Source organism: Anopheles stephensi, chromosome 2 (assembly GCF_013141755.1).
Source record: "Anopheles stephensi strain Indian chromosome 2, UCI_ANSTEP_V1.0, whole genome shotgun sequence".
Classification (NCBI taxonomy): domain Eukaryota; kingdom Metazoa; phylum Arthropoda; class Insecta; order Diptera; family Culicidae; genus Anopheles; species Anopheles stephensi.
The window spans coordinates 52,813,456-52,828,346 of record NC_050202.1 but is presented as its reverse complement, the minus strand read 5'-3'; the positions used below and the strand labels follow the sequence as shown (position 1 = coordinate 52,828,346).

Here is a 14,891-nt window from a genome sequence, read left to right as displayed (position 1 = left end):
CACTGCCAACTGCATGTAGCTGAGGCCGCGTCTCAAACCACTTTTTTGTTACTACTTCCAAACCACCACCATCACGAAGAGAGCCATGGCAGGTAGAGTGACTAGCGCTGACGAGCGAAATTAAAAAATTAATTCTCCTGATTTCGAGTGCTTCACCGGGCGCGTCCATCCGTTTGGAGTGCTGTGAAAATATTCATTATCCTGTTTTGCGAACTACTTGGGTGCGATGAGTCGGGTCCGGGGGGGTTCCTGTGCTCGGCTGCTTCTGACATGGTTCTGCCGACATGGTCGGGTTTTGTGCCAGGCGCAAACCGGTGGGCCAGCTTTTTGTGGTGCTGGTCAAGGTGCACTCTGCTCACCGGCAACGCACATCCTTTTTGCGTACAAGATCGGCGAGCTTTTTTGCACTTTTCGGTGAACTCAATCCACCGACGGGCAATCCCGATTGCCTTCAGTGGACCGTGTACCCAGAACCCGTCCATTACCGGTCCAAGATGTTGTACGGCAGCCTGCTGGAAGGTTCGAGTCTTCTCGCACGATTACCTTTCGAAACTAACACAATCCTTTCTTGCTGGTGGCCGGGTGTTTTTGCTTGCTCTCTGTCTCTATTCACTTACATTCTACAGTTAATTCCGCAAAACTTGCTTTCCCAAACGGAACACCGCATAGTTCCCGTTCCAAGGTTGAGGTTTTGCTGGCTCATGATAAGGACGAGCGCGCGCGCGCGCGATACGCTAACTGATGGTCCGTTTCAGCCCTTCAGCTCCGGAAGAAACGAAATCCGTTCCTAACAAACACCGGGCAGTCAACTTGAAGCAAATTAGCAAGCTTGTAGCGGAATAGTGGTTCAGCTTATTTCCGGTTTTTTCCCATCCCGGCGAAAATCCCATCCCCGTTCTCCGGTGGAAAGTGCTCCAGCAACAAAGAGGACCTGTTGGAGATAATCCTGATATAGAAAGCAAGATTGAAAACAAACGTATCGCGAATCCAACGGCGCGCTGAAGCCAATGAAGCATTTCTAACAGGGAGTTGTGCCAAACCGACCCAAACCTCTCGCTAACCTTGCCCCCCTTGGCTGGTTGTTGTAGTTTGAGGTTTGGCTTCTGCTTTTCGGGGCGAGATTTTGTTTGGGCTGCTTAAAAATGTAAATTTGCTCATCGTTGAGTTGAGGAGTTTGGTGAGAAGGAAGCCAGATTAATGGGGTTGCTGGATTGGTCGAGGTGGTTTTGTAATGGTTAAAAACTTTCGTTCAGTTGTTGCTTTACTGGTTTGGGGGGGAAGTTGAGCAACCAACCATCGTCAAGTAATGGAGGTGTTTTAGAGGTTGAAAGATGTAAGTGGGTTTAGATTTGGATTGTAGAACATTTTGAAGCGAAAAATGAAGCGAATTACTGATGAAACTTTAACTTCAACTTTAGCTTTTCTTTACACTCTTTTTAGCGATGCGTTAATGAAGCTTAGGATGAAGAATTCGTCTCACTTGCATTGTTTGTTTCTTATAAGGTTATAAGCATCCCAATCGTACATCGTATCGTATTGGGAACAGTCAAGGGAGCTGTGGAAACTGTCCAAGAATTAAGAACTATTTTCTTTCCTAGAATGTCTCCCCGTGTATTGCTAAGTCGGTGTAATTATTTGCTGTATGACTGACTAAAGAACACACTATAGACAGCATTTTAGTGCCCTATTAACATTTAGCTCAAAATTGTCTGCAACCAGCAGCAATGGCTCATCGAATTAACCTTTATACTTTATTTGTTTGGCAGGCGCAGAGTTTCACGGATAGGGGATTAACGTATGGACATTGTTGCTAAAGATCGTTTGTACATTTTGTGATAAATTTCAATCTTCCCTTTACAATGGTTTAATGTACATGTACGGAAGCAAATATCATGGAAAATTTCCGGAGAATATATTTTGCAACTGCAACAACAATCTCCACGCCCACTTCATCTCGGCAAAGTTGTATCGATTTTTATTATCTGATTAATTAAGCAATCTGTTCGATGATTGAGCTTAACATCTCACATCTTATTTGACATTACATCCTCAGGTTTGATCTTGACCTATCATTTCTCCTTCTTCTTCTTCCTTGGCACTACAACCTCGAGAGGTCTCGACCTGCCATTTCTGGATTTCTGTGACTTGATTTTACCCGTAGCAAAGTAGTCAGCCTTACGTACGGGGAGATTCATTTCTCACTTCATTGATTTTTCATCCACTTGTACCTATATATTGCGGCTATCCAGTGGCCGAAGCGCCGGTCTTCACACGGCAGGACCGGAGTTCAAATCCTATCTAGACCACCTCCCGACACCACATACATAGGGCTGACTAATTTACTGTGGGTAAAATTGGCAGGCCGATAGAAATTGCAGGCCCGATACCTCTAGAGGTTGTAGTGCCAAAGAAGACGAAGAAGCTGCTATACATTATCTTTACTGTTCCGATTTTTTTTTTGTCAAACTAGTTTTTAGGATCCTTGTTAATATTCGATAGCTTTCCCTCATAGAACACAGCGAAATAATAGCTATTATGTAGCTTTCTAGTTATTGGATTTTAACTGTAGGTGTTGAAAGATCTTGTTTTGGAGTTATTGGAACATGGTGGTGAAGTTGCTCTGGCATTGTCCAGGGCATCTTTGGTAAGAGATGAGTGAGCATGAGAATTAAGAGGCCGTGCATCGATCTCATCTGTCAATTCACACCGCTTTAAGTGGACGATCACCTAATCAGTACTTCGAGATTGGCCAATGCTTCAGTGATCCTTCAATCATTGTGCTTAAACGCCACCAATGAACTTCGAGCTGGCTGCTTGCTTGCGTGCATTTTCGACATGACAATAAGCAAAATTAGAGTCGAAATTCTATCTGAAGAACTTCCTTACGCCAGAAACGGTTTTCGTCTTCCTGTTCAGCTATATATCCTCAGGCGGTGTATGTCCTGCAATATCGGACTTCATTGTCTTGAATTACCCGCAGCTGGATGTGAAACTAGTCCTTTTGTCTTACAACCGATACTGACTGAACCTTTATTTAAAATGGTTCAATTACTTTTAAAATCGAAACACTTTCTTCAGCTTACCGCATCTTCTGTTCCAGGTTCTTTACTTTCTGCTACCCATTCCGCAACCAACTTTTCCAATAAACTTCTACCTTAAATCTGTCTTATCGCCAAAATCATACCTACTTCCTGATATGTGACTCTTCCATTTCATAAATTAACCCCAAAAACACACATGCACACTTTAATCCCTCTTTCACCATTCGTCTGCATGCTCCGTAAAGAAATGTAACGATTTTTGTTGCTGTTCCTGGGCGTTTGCTTGCTTGCTAATAACCATTCTCATGTTTTCCTTTTCAATTTCAGGGACAAACCAAAGGACTCCATCCTCGGCCAGGAAAGCAAGGAACGGAGCGCAACAACAAAACAAAAAAGACAACAGCTTCACCCTGTAGCGAGGTAAGAGCGTAGAGATGGCCAAAGCCACACCATCATACTCCTACCAAAGTCCTTCTTATGATGTGGTAAATGTGCTTTGCTTTATCATAGTTGCTTCTGTATCATAATCCTCGCTTCAGCTGCTTTACCAAACCTCACACCCTGCCGTAAATCTTCCCGGTTTTGGTTTGTGTTTGCCAAACACTTACACACACACACACATTCACACAAAAACTTTATCCCCTTTCTTACAACACTTTGTCTGTATGGGCTGTACTTGCTACTAGGCGACCTAACACGAGCTTATCCTCTCGTTCTCGCTCTCTCTATCTGTACTGCGGATATTGCTACAAAAACTCAACCATCAAGAAAAGTTTACACATGACATATGTGCCGCCCCGCCGTTGGTGTGCTTTTCCATTTTTCCTGTACAAAACACTCACACACATTTGTTGCATCGTTGCCGAATTGGGTTCGATCTTCAAACCTAAACTTTCCGCCCCGAAAACAACATCGAAACACACCTTTCAGGAAAATTGCTTTTCATCAACCCGGACGCACACAGACAGGCCGTGTGAAACCCGTTGGCGTTATTCATTACTTATCCGTCACATGCGTACCGAGAGAACTTTGCTGGGTACCATCTCTCATCTCGCTTAGTGATGATTGTTGATTAAATAGATTTGGTATATTTCTTATCAACAAAGCACCAACTCCAGCTACTCCTGTATGTCATACCACTCATCGGAAGTTGAAGTTGAAGTTGGTTTCTAGGATCGCATTACCTCTCACGGTTAAGAGTGGAGTGTCTACGACTTTACCTTTTTTGGTTGGTGTTTTGGCTGGCTATTGATGTAATAGATTGCTGCTACCCCTCCTACCCAGCTTAAGATCTTCATCGACGACGCGTGGCACATGATCAAAATGCACTTATGGGTTGAACTTTGGCGATTCTTTCAAGAGCACCTCCGATGTACAGACTCTGACAAATGGGCTGATATGATTTCCATCTCACTACGCACACAGTGGAAGCACCTTTCGATGGAAAGCATTCGATTAGTTTCGGGTTTTTACTAAAACGGAAGTTACTGTAGGACACCTACCTCCAGGAAGGGCACACCTGGGTGAAGTAGACTGTATATCTTGTACCTTTTTTTTGTTAAGTAGTTGATCGGATGTTCGGTTAGTAGACGCAATGCTAGTGGCTTAGGAAGGTATTGTAAAAACAATGTCATAGGCAAAGGAACGACCGTCTAGTTCTAGTGGTCCTCGTGTCTAATTTTTAATTTTCCTGAAAGCACCCCTTGCTATTCATACGTCCGGAGGTACGACGTTTTCGGTTGTCATTTCTTTCTCATGTTTCTTCACACACACACAGACTGAAGTCCAAACCCCGCCCACCGTGCTAGGAAAACATAAAATAAGCTATTTGAAGTTCCCGTACCGGACACCGTTCGCTCGTCGCTCGCTGGCAAAGGACCGTGGGCTCCATTTCGCTTCTAAAGCTCTTTAAGTTTTGGCGAAGAGGCCTTCCCGACCAAGATGAAACGAGCAGGTGTCCCGAGCAGGGGTACAGAGTGACGCCGAGAGACCGAGTGGAAGAAAAATGATAGCCTCCGGTTTGCATGTCATTTGCACATTTTTGTAGCAAAATGCCGCTCTTTTCTATTAGATGCTACACCCACCCACTTCTTCTGTTTTTTTGCCCACCGTGAGTTCACCAAATCGCCTTGCCATCCTAGGATGTGTTGGGACGAGAAAAAAGGCGTAGAAAATCCCCTCGGGAACTGCAGGGCTGGGAAAAAGGCAACATCGAACGATCGGTCCTCCAGTCCCGGTTGGATCCTTACATCTTGTGTTTTGCTGCCCGCGGCATACTCACATACCCAATGGTGGACTCAATGGCTGGTGGTGGTTGCTGTTTTAGCTCACCGATGTAAGAAGTTAATTTATTTTCCCTGCCCATTATTGTTAACACTTTGTCGACATGTTCCGGCGCATTTTTGTACGTGGCCTCCGTTTTGTTTGATCGGGCGTGTTGAAGTCGCTTTTATGTTGTTTGCTGCCATTTTTGCTACGCTGACGTTCCGGACAGCCGGACTCACTGATGCTGAGGTCATTAATTATAAACAATCGCTTTACTGCAATTTTAAATCGCTATCTTTGCACAAGCAGATTACAGCTTCGTTGTGGTGGTAATAGAAATCAAATTAGTCCTTGCTCTCCTGAGACCCAGGCGAAGGACTACGTTAATGAGCAATCTACTGGAACAATCTTTACAAAGCTGAATAAGTAAGCCGTTAAATGTAGGCGAAGCATCTGCATTTTTCTTATGCAAGATGCATATATTACTCTCTTGGGGACGCATAGCGCACACAACTCGTCGGGAGAACGCGGCTAGTAATTATAATTCGATGTGCAGCTATTTTTTTTGTTCCTCCATTTTCCCTTTTTTGTCACTCACACACCATCCGTTGATTGTCGTGTGAGTGTGTGTTCCGTGATGCATTTTAAATGCCATTTGGCGTACGGCAATTAGAGCGCTGGCAGATGTTACAACCCTTCCTAATGACACTAATCATGCAGATGACTAGCGTTGGTGGATGCCATTTTTCCTTTAGCGAACGCCAACTGTAAGTTGACTATAAGCAAGCAGATTAAAATTATAGTTCCCTTGGCTGATTAGCACTCCATTTGACTTTTGGTCGGCTTGTTTTAAAATTATATTTTAAAGTAACAATCTACGTTATTCTAAACATAACAAATTATCTCAAAGTTAGTGTAATTTTTAGTGATATTTATTGAGGTGTGAAAACTTGTGTAAGAGATTGTTGAGAACAAAGAAAATAAAGGAAGAAACGTATATGGAAGTGTAAGGACGACCGACGATCGGATGTCACTTCGCGATAACTGGTAGATTACACGGTTTGTAGACTTCTTGACTAATGCCGTTTAAGAATTTTACTATGATTGTGGACTCGCGATTCATATGCGTCAAGAATAATAATGATGGACTGTCTGGCCTGAGAGGACCGCTTTATTTCGAATAACTACTGTCCAGACGGCCGTGGAGTTTCCTGAAAAGAGTTTCTTTACTGAAATTTAAGAGTGATTGCGACTCCGCCTTCGTGCTCCTCCATGGATTAAGTTGATCAAGTGACTTTCGATATTCAAAAAGAATTTCTTTTTCTAGTTGGTTAGATTATGAAAACCCCATTTTAGGTAGGAGAACACTTAAAACGCTCGAAAAGAATTAAATACCAAATTTGTAGCTTGTTTCTAGAATGATTCACCGACTGGCCCGGCAAATGATTGCATACTTATCAGGCGCTACAATCGCCAACGCCATCTCAACTTGAGCTTATCACGCGTCCTCTGTCCATGTAGACGGCCCAAAAGGATTTTATGGGATGAGCCGTCCGATGCTATCCTCGTGACCTGACAAGCCCACCGGAGCACGACGGGGAGATCGCCATCTCCATCGCCCTTTCACCCATATGGGATCAAGCATCTTTTTTAGGATCTTCTTCACGAGCGTGGCTAAGAGGATTCCAACAGTTTTGGACAGATTTCATGTCTCAGGGGCGTATGTGAGTACTAACACTATAAGTGTCCTTTATAGACACAGTTTCGCCGATTGCTACAGGCCAGGGAAAACGGCTTTATTAATTATCCAACACTCAGAAATTTTTAATCACTTTATGTTAAGAACAATCGTTGGAATATTAACTAAAAAAACAATTTTTTGTTGGTCAATTCCCATAGTTCCTGATGAGTAAGCAAATTTTAGTAAATTCAATCCGGAGATTGAGAAAAATCCATCATAGCTTGTGTTGTGTTCAAACGCTTGATCAACAATGCTAAGGTTTTGAATCTTCCTTTTTTTGACAAATGTAATTTAAAGGGCCTGTTACATCATTCCTTCCATATAATGAATTAATAGACTTATTTATACAACTTGAGGCTTATAACCGGATAATTAGTCCCAGCTAAGGACAAGCAATCTGGATGACATTCGATACTAAATTCTCGTTAATCTGCAGTAGAATACCCATTACACAAGCGCATATAAAAAATTTTGTTTTAATAAACTCTTAATTAAGCAGTGCAATTTCCCCCCCCACAAAAAGGGCATTCAACAGTAGTGTTTTAAAAATGATACATTGTACCACCACACTGCTGCAGGGAAATTAGGAAAAATACACACCCATTCGTACCATCCAACCGAAGCAAATTGTGGTTCGGGTACGTCCGAAAACAATCGCCCACTGTACTAAAAAATACGAGCAGAAGTAATTTTCAGTCAAGCAATGAGAATACATACAGATGTACGTGTGTGTGTATGTGTGTCGGTAGCCACCGACAAAAAAAGGAAACCTAAAAGATTCACAATTTTTGTAGCATATTACACGGCGTGTGTGCTTGCCCCGGACGCACATTACTTCTCACGCCATCTCTCGTGCAATTTGCCGGCGAAAGCACATACAGAACGCCATCCTGCGTTACACCCGGCGGAATCGTCCATGGAGGCGCACGGTGCATGATGGAGGCGCACGCCTTTGGGCACCTTTGCCGGGTACGCACCGCGGTGGCGTCTATGCGTTATTCATGTCTTTTATCCTGTGATGTTTGTGTTCAATTATATTGTAACCACACCGTTTACACAATTTGCTCGTCAGCTACGTCGGCGGTTTTTTATTTTGTCTGCGTGAAATTGCTGGGTACTGTGAGCCACGGACCAGAAGCCTTTGCCCATATTTTACTCCACATCAATGCCGCGCCTGTTTGCTTAGTCCCCCCCCCTTTCAGGCCCTTGTGCCGAAATACCTTTACAGGAAATGATCTCAACAATATGTTGAAGTACAAAAAATAGGCCCCTCGAAGCAATATCACCTCCAGTGGCAGCAGGAATTGAATTAAAAAATCCCTTCATTCTGGTTGTTACCAAAAAAAACAACGAACCACTTTCCCACATCGCCAACGCTAGAAAATCCGGTACGCCACGGTGCTTTTCTTTCTTCTGTTTTTGGGCAAATATTTATTTGCAGACCAAATTCCCGACCAACAAAATTCAAACATCAAACACAACGACCACCAATTCCCGGAGAACGTACTACTGCCAGCAGCAGCATCGGCCGGGACGGTTGGGAAAGTTAGAACAACCTGGCAAAGAAGGGCCACCAATCTATCGATGGGTTTGGTTGGGCTTGTTCCTCCTGGTATTTGTTTATTTGGGAGGTACTTTGTGTTTTGCTTTCCTTTCTTTTTTTCACTTACCTTCAATTTTGTTTGCCTTCAGTGTGTGTGTATTACCTTGTGCCAGTAACATCCTTTTCCCGGCGAGATTGTTCCGTGTTCGATGAGGAACAAGCGTGAAGAATGGAGGGTTTTCTATCGAAAATGGCGAAGGGAGAGATTTTTCCGGTTTTTTTTTTTGGTCTAGGGGCAATGATTGTTGAGTGAGAAATTGTAAAAGTAAGCTAAAACAATCCTACAAAATACCGAAAATACGATTATTATGTACTTTTATTATGCTCTATTATTTATTTATCTCTGCAAATTACAACCTCCTATTGCTATCTTCAAGATTCCATTAATCTCACTTCATCAGCTTCGTTTCCAATCTTATAAATACAAACCATTGTTGTGCTTGTTTTAAACCGAACACAAATACCTACACAGCAAAAACATAATCGCTTCTCCAGTAAACAATGGGCAACGATGTTATTGCAGCTGTCTGTGTGCTATCGTTTCATCTCACGCATCTTAGAAGAAGCTTGTGTGAAGGCAGGAATTTTCATGACACAATAGGATGAGAAGAATGGGAAAAGAAAATGGTAGGAATTGCGCAGCAAGCAAAAAGCATCTGTGCGTCGGCCGGGAATCGAACCCGGATCAACTGCTTGGAAGGCAACTATGCTGACCATTACACCACCGACGCTTGATGGAAAATGCAAGGGAAAAAATGGTCCGGAATCACATGACGGTTTTTGGAAGGTTGGAAAAGGAGTACTTTATTGTGAATGTTAGTGTAATTATTCGTTTTTTTATATTTTATTCCTTTCAATTGTTAGCGAAAACCCAATTCTAATGCTGCTGCTGAACATTGGAAACATAAAACCTTTCCTTACCGAAAAAGTATCAAGAAGATGCTTCCCAAATTGGCTTCCTTTCAAATTAATTTCTCAATCAATTATCCTTTCCTTTTGATTGCTGTCTCTATATCTTTGATTCGAACCAAAAGCAAAGAAGCGCATAATAACTTAACCATAAAACCAACGAATAGCAATTATGATTGAGAAACAATCTTTTTTTCGGACACAACGAAAAGGACATTGCGTCGTCAGGGTAAAACGATATTTGTCGCAATTAAAAAAAAAAACGGCACCACCCGGTAGCCCCTCGCACTGCTAATAACGTGACCCCGTCGTCTGTCGCGCATCTCATTATGTTTCGATTTGTCTTACCCGGCTAAGGACGACGCACCACACTAATGACCGTTTTCCCGTGCCATGTCGCGTCCCGGATGGATTTCCTTCTGGCGACTGAATGGGCGGACACAACACTGTCCCTGATGCGCTAATGATGCATCATTGGTAAAGGTCCCACGGCTGACGCTATCATTAGATGTCGTGAAATAATGAAGAGAATTTTTGTTGTTGTGGTTTTTTTTCGATCGGATTTCTTCTATGAGGAAAAAAAATCTAGCCAAAAAAGGTTTGTGGAAAAAAAATAAAATCCTTCGTGGAAAGGGAGATTTTTGTTTTAGCAATTATTTTTCTCGTAGCTTAATGTTTGAGCTGGTTGGCTTAATACCAATCAATTGACAAGCTTATGTACTTTGAAACCGTATTATGATTTTTTTTGCTGCTAAATTGAAAACACCTCAAAATTACAACGAAAACACCAGGAAACGAACGATGAGATGCTCGGAATAGATTCAGTACAAATATAGATTTCAATTGCTGCAACTGCTTTATTATTTTTTATAAAAATTAATGACAATTCTCTCCCTCAAAATGTACGATTCAGTTATTTTTATTTTTTTTTATTTATATTTATAGTTAGACGGCTTGGCGCCGTATTGACAACACCGCGTGTGTTGACGAATACAAGTACAAATAAATTAACAAGGCATTTCCTCCCTGTTATTCTGCCTTATCCCGGGCATGCTCGGTTGTCGGTGTGTGGAGTTTGCAGTGTGGTATCATGTCTATTGTGGAGGTTGTGTTGATGGTTTGGTCCGGGTCTATTGCTTTCTGTTGCTGTGTTGGTGGTAGTGTGGTGTGTGGAACGGAACATCCTTCCGTGTAGCGGATCTAGACTGTTACAAAAACAAAAAGAAAACAGTAATCGGGACATTACAAACATTTGCCTGCGTACAGTGTTCCTCAAACTGCCCAGCAGTGATAGCCCAAGCTCGATCAAGCCAGCACCGAACTCAGAAGCTATCGGCGAGTTCCATCCCGTAACAGCAGGGTCTCTGCTAATTACGGGGTTGAACCCGCCGACCACCTCCGAACCCAACGCCAGCAAGGCCGAGCTCGCCCCATCAAGGCTAGACAGAGATGAAGAACACTGTTCCAGAAAATTCTGCCTCCCTTCTTACGACAGTGCCGACTTTGACCCCGGATGCTGTTGCTTCGTCAACGGATCACCCGTGGCACTACAAAAAAAAAAAACTTAACACTTGAGACAAAGACAACACAACGAATAACAAAAAAGGAATGGCGGATATGGTTTGGTAGGATAATGGGGATGTGGAATCAAAGGATAAGACCGTTGTCTCTGGCGAATCGAAAGATGAGCCTCATGTATGCGAGGTCTCTGGTCGCCAACACTTCTCTAATTTCTGTGCCCGGTCGTCTGCCGATGCCCTCGACTGCGCCCAACAAGGAGGGTCTTGCGGTTTCAAACTCCACGCAGGACCACAGAAGGTGATCCACATCGTGAAATCCGTCACCGCAGCCACACACCTTCGTCTGAGCCAGAGTTATACGCTGCAGATGAGCGTTCAACGCGAAATGATTCGACATAATTCGAGACATCATGCGTATGAACGCCCGGTCTACAGAGAGCCCACCGAACCAAGGCCGCAGGGACACTTGCGGAGATATCGAGAAAAGGAATCGCCCGAGATCGTCCGCCTCCCACATGCTCTGCCAGCGAGACAGGAAAAGTTGCTGTGGTAGGCGAAGATACTCTCGGGCCGAGATCGGACGGTCGTAAAATGCGCCTTGTTGGACGCCTGTTTTGGCCAGTGAGTCTGCCTTCTCGTTGCCGGGAATTCCACAATGAGAAGGTACCCAAATTAGCGAAATCCTGAACGCCTTGTCGAACATGGAGCCAAGCAATTCTATGATTTTAATGACAAGGAAATCCTGACTCTTAACAGCCTTCGGGGATCTTAGTGCTTCGATAGCACTAAGGCTATCTGTAAAAATGAAGTACTGATCCGAAGGTCTCGCTGCTATAATCAATAGTGCGTACAAGATTGCGGCTAGTTCTGCGGTGTAGACACTACACGGCTCCCGCAATTTGAAAAATGCTTCGGCGGACTCACTAAAAACGCCGAAGCCGGTGCCTTCCTTAGAGGATGATCCATCAGTATAATACTGGCTACTTTGGTCTAAATGGCCATACTTATCCCTGAAAATGCCCGGAACTACCATCGGGCGAAGATCATTCGGTATGGTCTTAATTTCCTCGTGCAACGAGGAATCTGTTGTTAAAAGGGAACTGTAGGTCTCAGGAAGGGCAGCACGGTTTAATGCCTGTGGAGCGCTAGGATGCACTTGTAGGGCAACAAAATCTTCGTAGATTTTCAAGATCTTGCTCTTAGAACCTGTCTCTAGAAGCGCTTTAAAATTTTCTTCGATCAAGGGATTTGATACTGAAGAACGGACTAGAAGGCGAAGCGACAGCATTTCAAAACGAAGTTTTAGCGGCATCACTCCGGTCATCACTTCTAGGGACATGTTATGTGTGGATTTCATGCTCCCTAGTGCGAGTCTAAGACAACGATACTGTAGCCTCTCCAGTTTGAGGATATGCGTGTTGGATGCCCAATGGAAGCATATGCTTCCATATTCCAACACGGATAGTACCGTTGTCTTATACAGTCGCAGGACGTCTGATGGATGTGCGCCCCACCAGAATCCTGTGACTGTCCTTAGAAAGTTGATTCTTTTACTGCATTTTTGCACCAGATGGGTGATGTGTGTACTCCAGTTCAGCCTTGAATTGAACCAAACACCAAGGTATCGAAAATTGTCGGTAGTTGATATCTTTTCACCGTACAAAAAGACATCAATTTTCGGGTCAAATAGTCTTTTCTCCCTGTTTTTCGTCGTGTCGCTGAAAGGAGAAAAGACTACCATCTCAGTTTTCTTTGTAGAGAACTTGATACCAAGGTTTTCAGACCACTCGGAAAGGTTGTCCAAAGTGGTTTGTAAAGCCAGTTGTATTTCGGCGGCGTCCCTGCTTGCAAAAGATATGACGCCGTCGTCAGCCAATTGTCTAATGCTGCAGTTCGGAGCTAGACAAGAATCTATTTCGCTAACATAAAAGTTGTATAACAGGGGGCTCAAGCAGGACCCTTGTGCTAGTCCATGGAAACTGGTCCGCTTTAGCTGAACATGACCATTGTTGAAATTCATAGCTTTTTCCGACAAAAGGTTGAACAGAAAGTTGTTCAACTTTGGACCCAGCCCCACATTTTCTAATTTTTGACTCAGCTTGTATGGTGATACTGAGTCAAATGCCCCCTGTATATCCAGGAAAATAGATCCCATGTTCTGCTTGCGTGCACGAGCAAGCTCTATTTCTGTAACCAGAAGGGCTAAGCAGTCATTAGTACCCCTGGCTTTACGAAAACCAAACTGGGTATTTGAGAGAAGGTTGTTCGATTCCAACCATTCTTCTAACCGGAAAAGAATCATCCTTTCAAGGAGTTTCCTCAGACACGACAGTAACGATATTGGCCGATACGAATCGTGTCTTGATGGCGGTTTGCCAGGCTTCAAGATAGTGACAACTTTCACTTCTCTCCACTCTTGCGGAACGCTGTTGACATCCAACATATTGTTGAAGATGCTTAACAGACGTTTCCTCCCTATGTCGGGCAGATTTTGAAGCAATTTGCTACCAATCTGATCCAGACCTGGGGAGGAGTTTTTGCTTGATAGGAGAGCAAGTGATAGCTCTACCATTGTGAACGGTGAATCCATCCTAGGGTCACTACCAGGCGCATGTTGTGTAAAGCTTTGCGCAGGAACGAAATCGGGACAAAGCTTGTGGGCAAATTCATACAGCCACTCGCCAGAAAAGCTTTCGCTCTCATTGATGTTGTTGCTGTTTCGCATCCTTCTAGCCATTCTCCAAAGCGAATTCAGTGAAGTGGCAGGGTCTAGATTATTGACGTATCTACGCCAATAACCCTTTTTCTTCGCCTTCAACAGGTTTTTGCACGTTCTCTCCAGTCCTTTATATTTTTCATATAAGGACCTCGAGCCCGTGTCCCGGAAGGCTTTAAATGCCTCACGCTTCTTGGTGAAAGCCGCTTGGCAATCCTTGTCCCACCAAGGAGTGGGAGGTTTTTTAAATGTCCTTGCTTGGTGGGAGCGCCTTGTTTGGGCCTCAAGGGCGCACTTGTTTATAATTGAAACAAGTTTTTCGTACTCCTTGACAGGAGACAAATCTTCCAAGTCAAGAGAAAGCGAAGCGGCTATTAATTCGCCGTATCTCGTCCAGTCGATGTTCCTCGTTAAGTCACATTTAACGGGGATTCCTTCTACTGGGCATCCTCCCTTGATGTAGGAAATTTCTATCGGCAAGTGGTCACTGCCGATAGGGTCCTGGATCACCTTCCAACTAAATTCCAGGGCCATTGCTGATGGACATAGAGACAGGTCCAGTGCACTCGCCCTACTTTGAGGTGTCTGCATCCTAGTTGCCTCTCCTGAGTTGAGAATCGAAAACCCAAATCTGTCGCAGAAATCTCGGATGATAGGAGTGCGAATGTCATCCTTATCGCACCCCCAGTCGATTCCATGGGAGTTAAAGTCTCCCAGGATCAAAAGCGGTCCAGGCAAGACCGCTGCTAAATTTCCAAGATCCTCTTTGAACTTTTCAATTTTTTCCTTTTCATTATTGGCTATCGGGGGGATATAGATGGATGCAATTGTCACGTGAAGAACGCCCAGTTTTGCCTTAACTGCGACAGTTTCTATCATTTCTTGTCTAGGGGTAGGTATTCTGGTGAAAGTGTGACCCTTTCGAACACCAATCAGTACCCCTCCACCCCTAGTAACGCGATCTTCACGGATTATATTATATCCCGGGAAGGTTAATTTAATTTCATCCGATAGCCAAGTTTCACAGAGGGCAAACACATCGCAGTTGTGTTCGCCCACTAATGCTTTAAAGGAGTTTAGCTTGCCAAGCAAACTC

At 43.7% G+C, this 14,891-nt stretch overlaps 1 non-coding gene across 1 annotated transcript; it reads right to left on the bottom strand.

Annotated features, from left to right (window-relative positions):
- Window positions 1-9,309: 9,309 nt before the first annotated feature.
- On the bottom strand, window positions 9,310-9,381 carry Trnag-ucc. The gene has a single exon. It is a non-coding gene; the product is annotated as a tRNA-Gly (tRNA).
- Window positions 9,382-14,891: the final 5,510 nt, after the last annotated feature.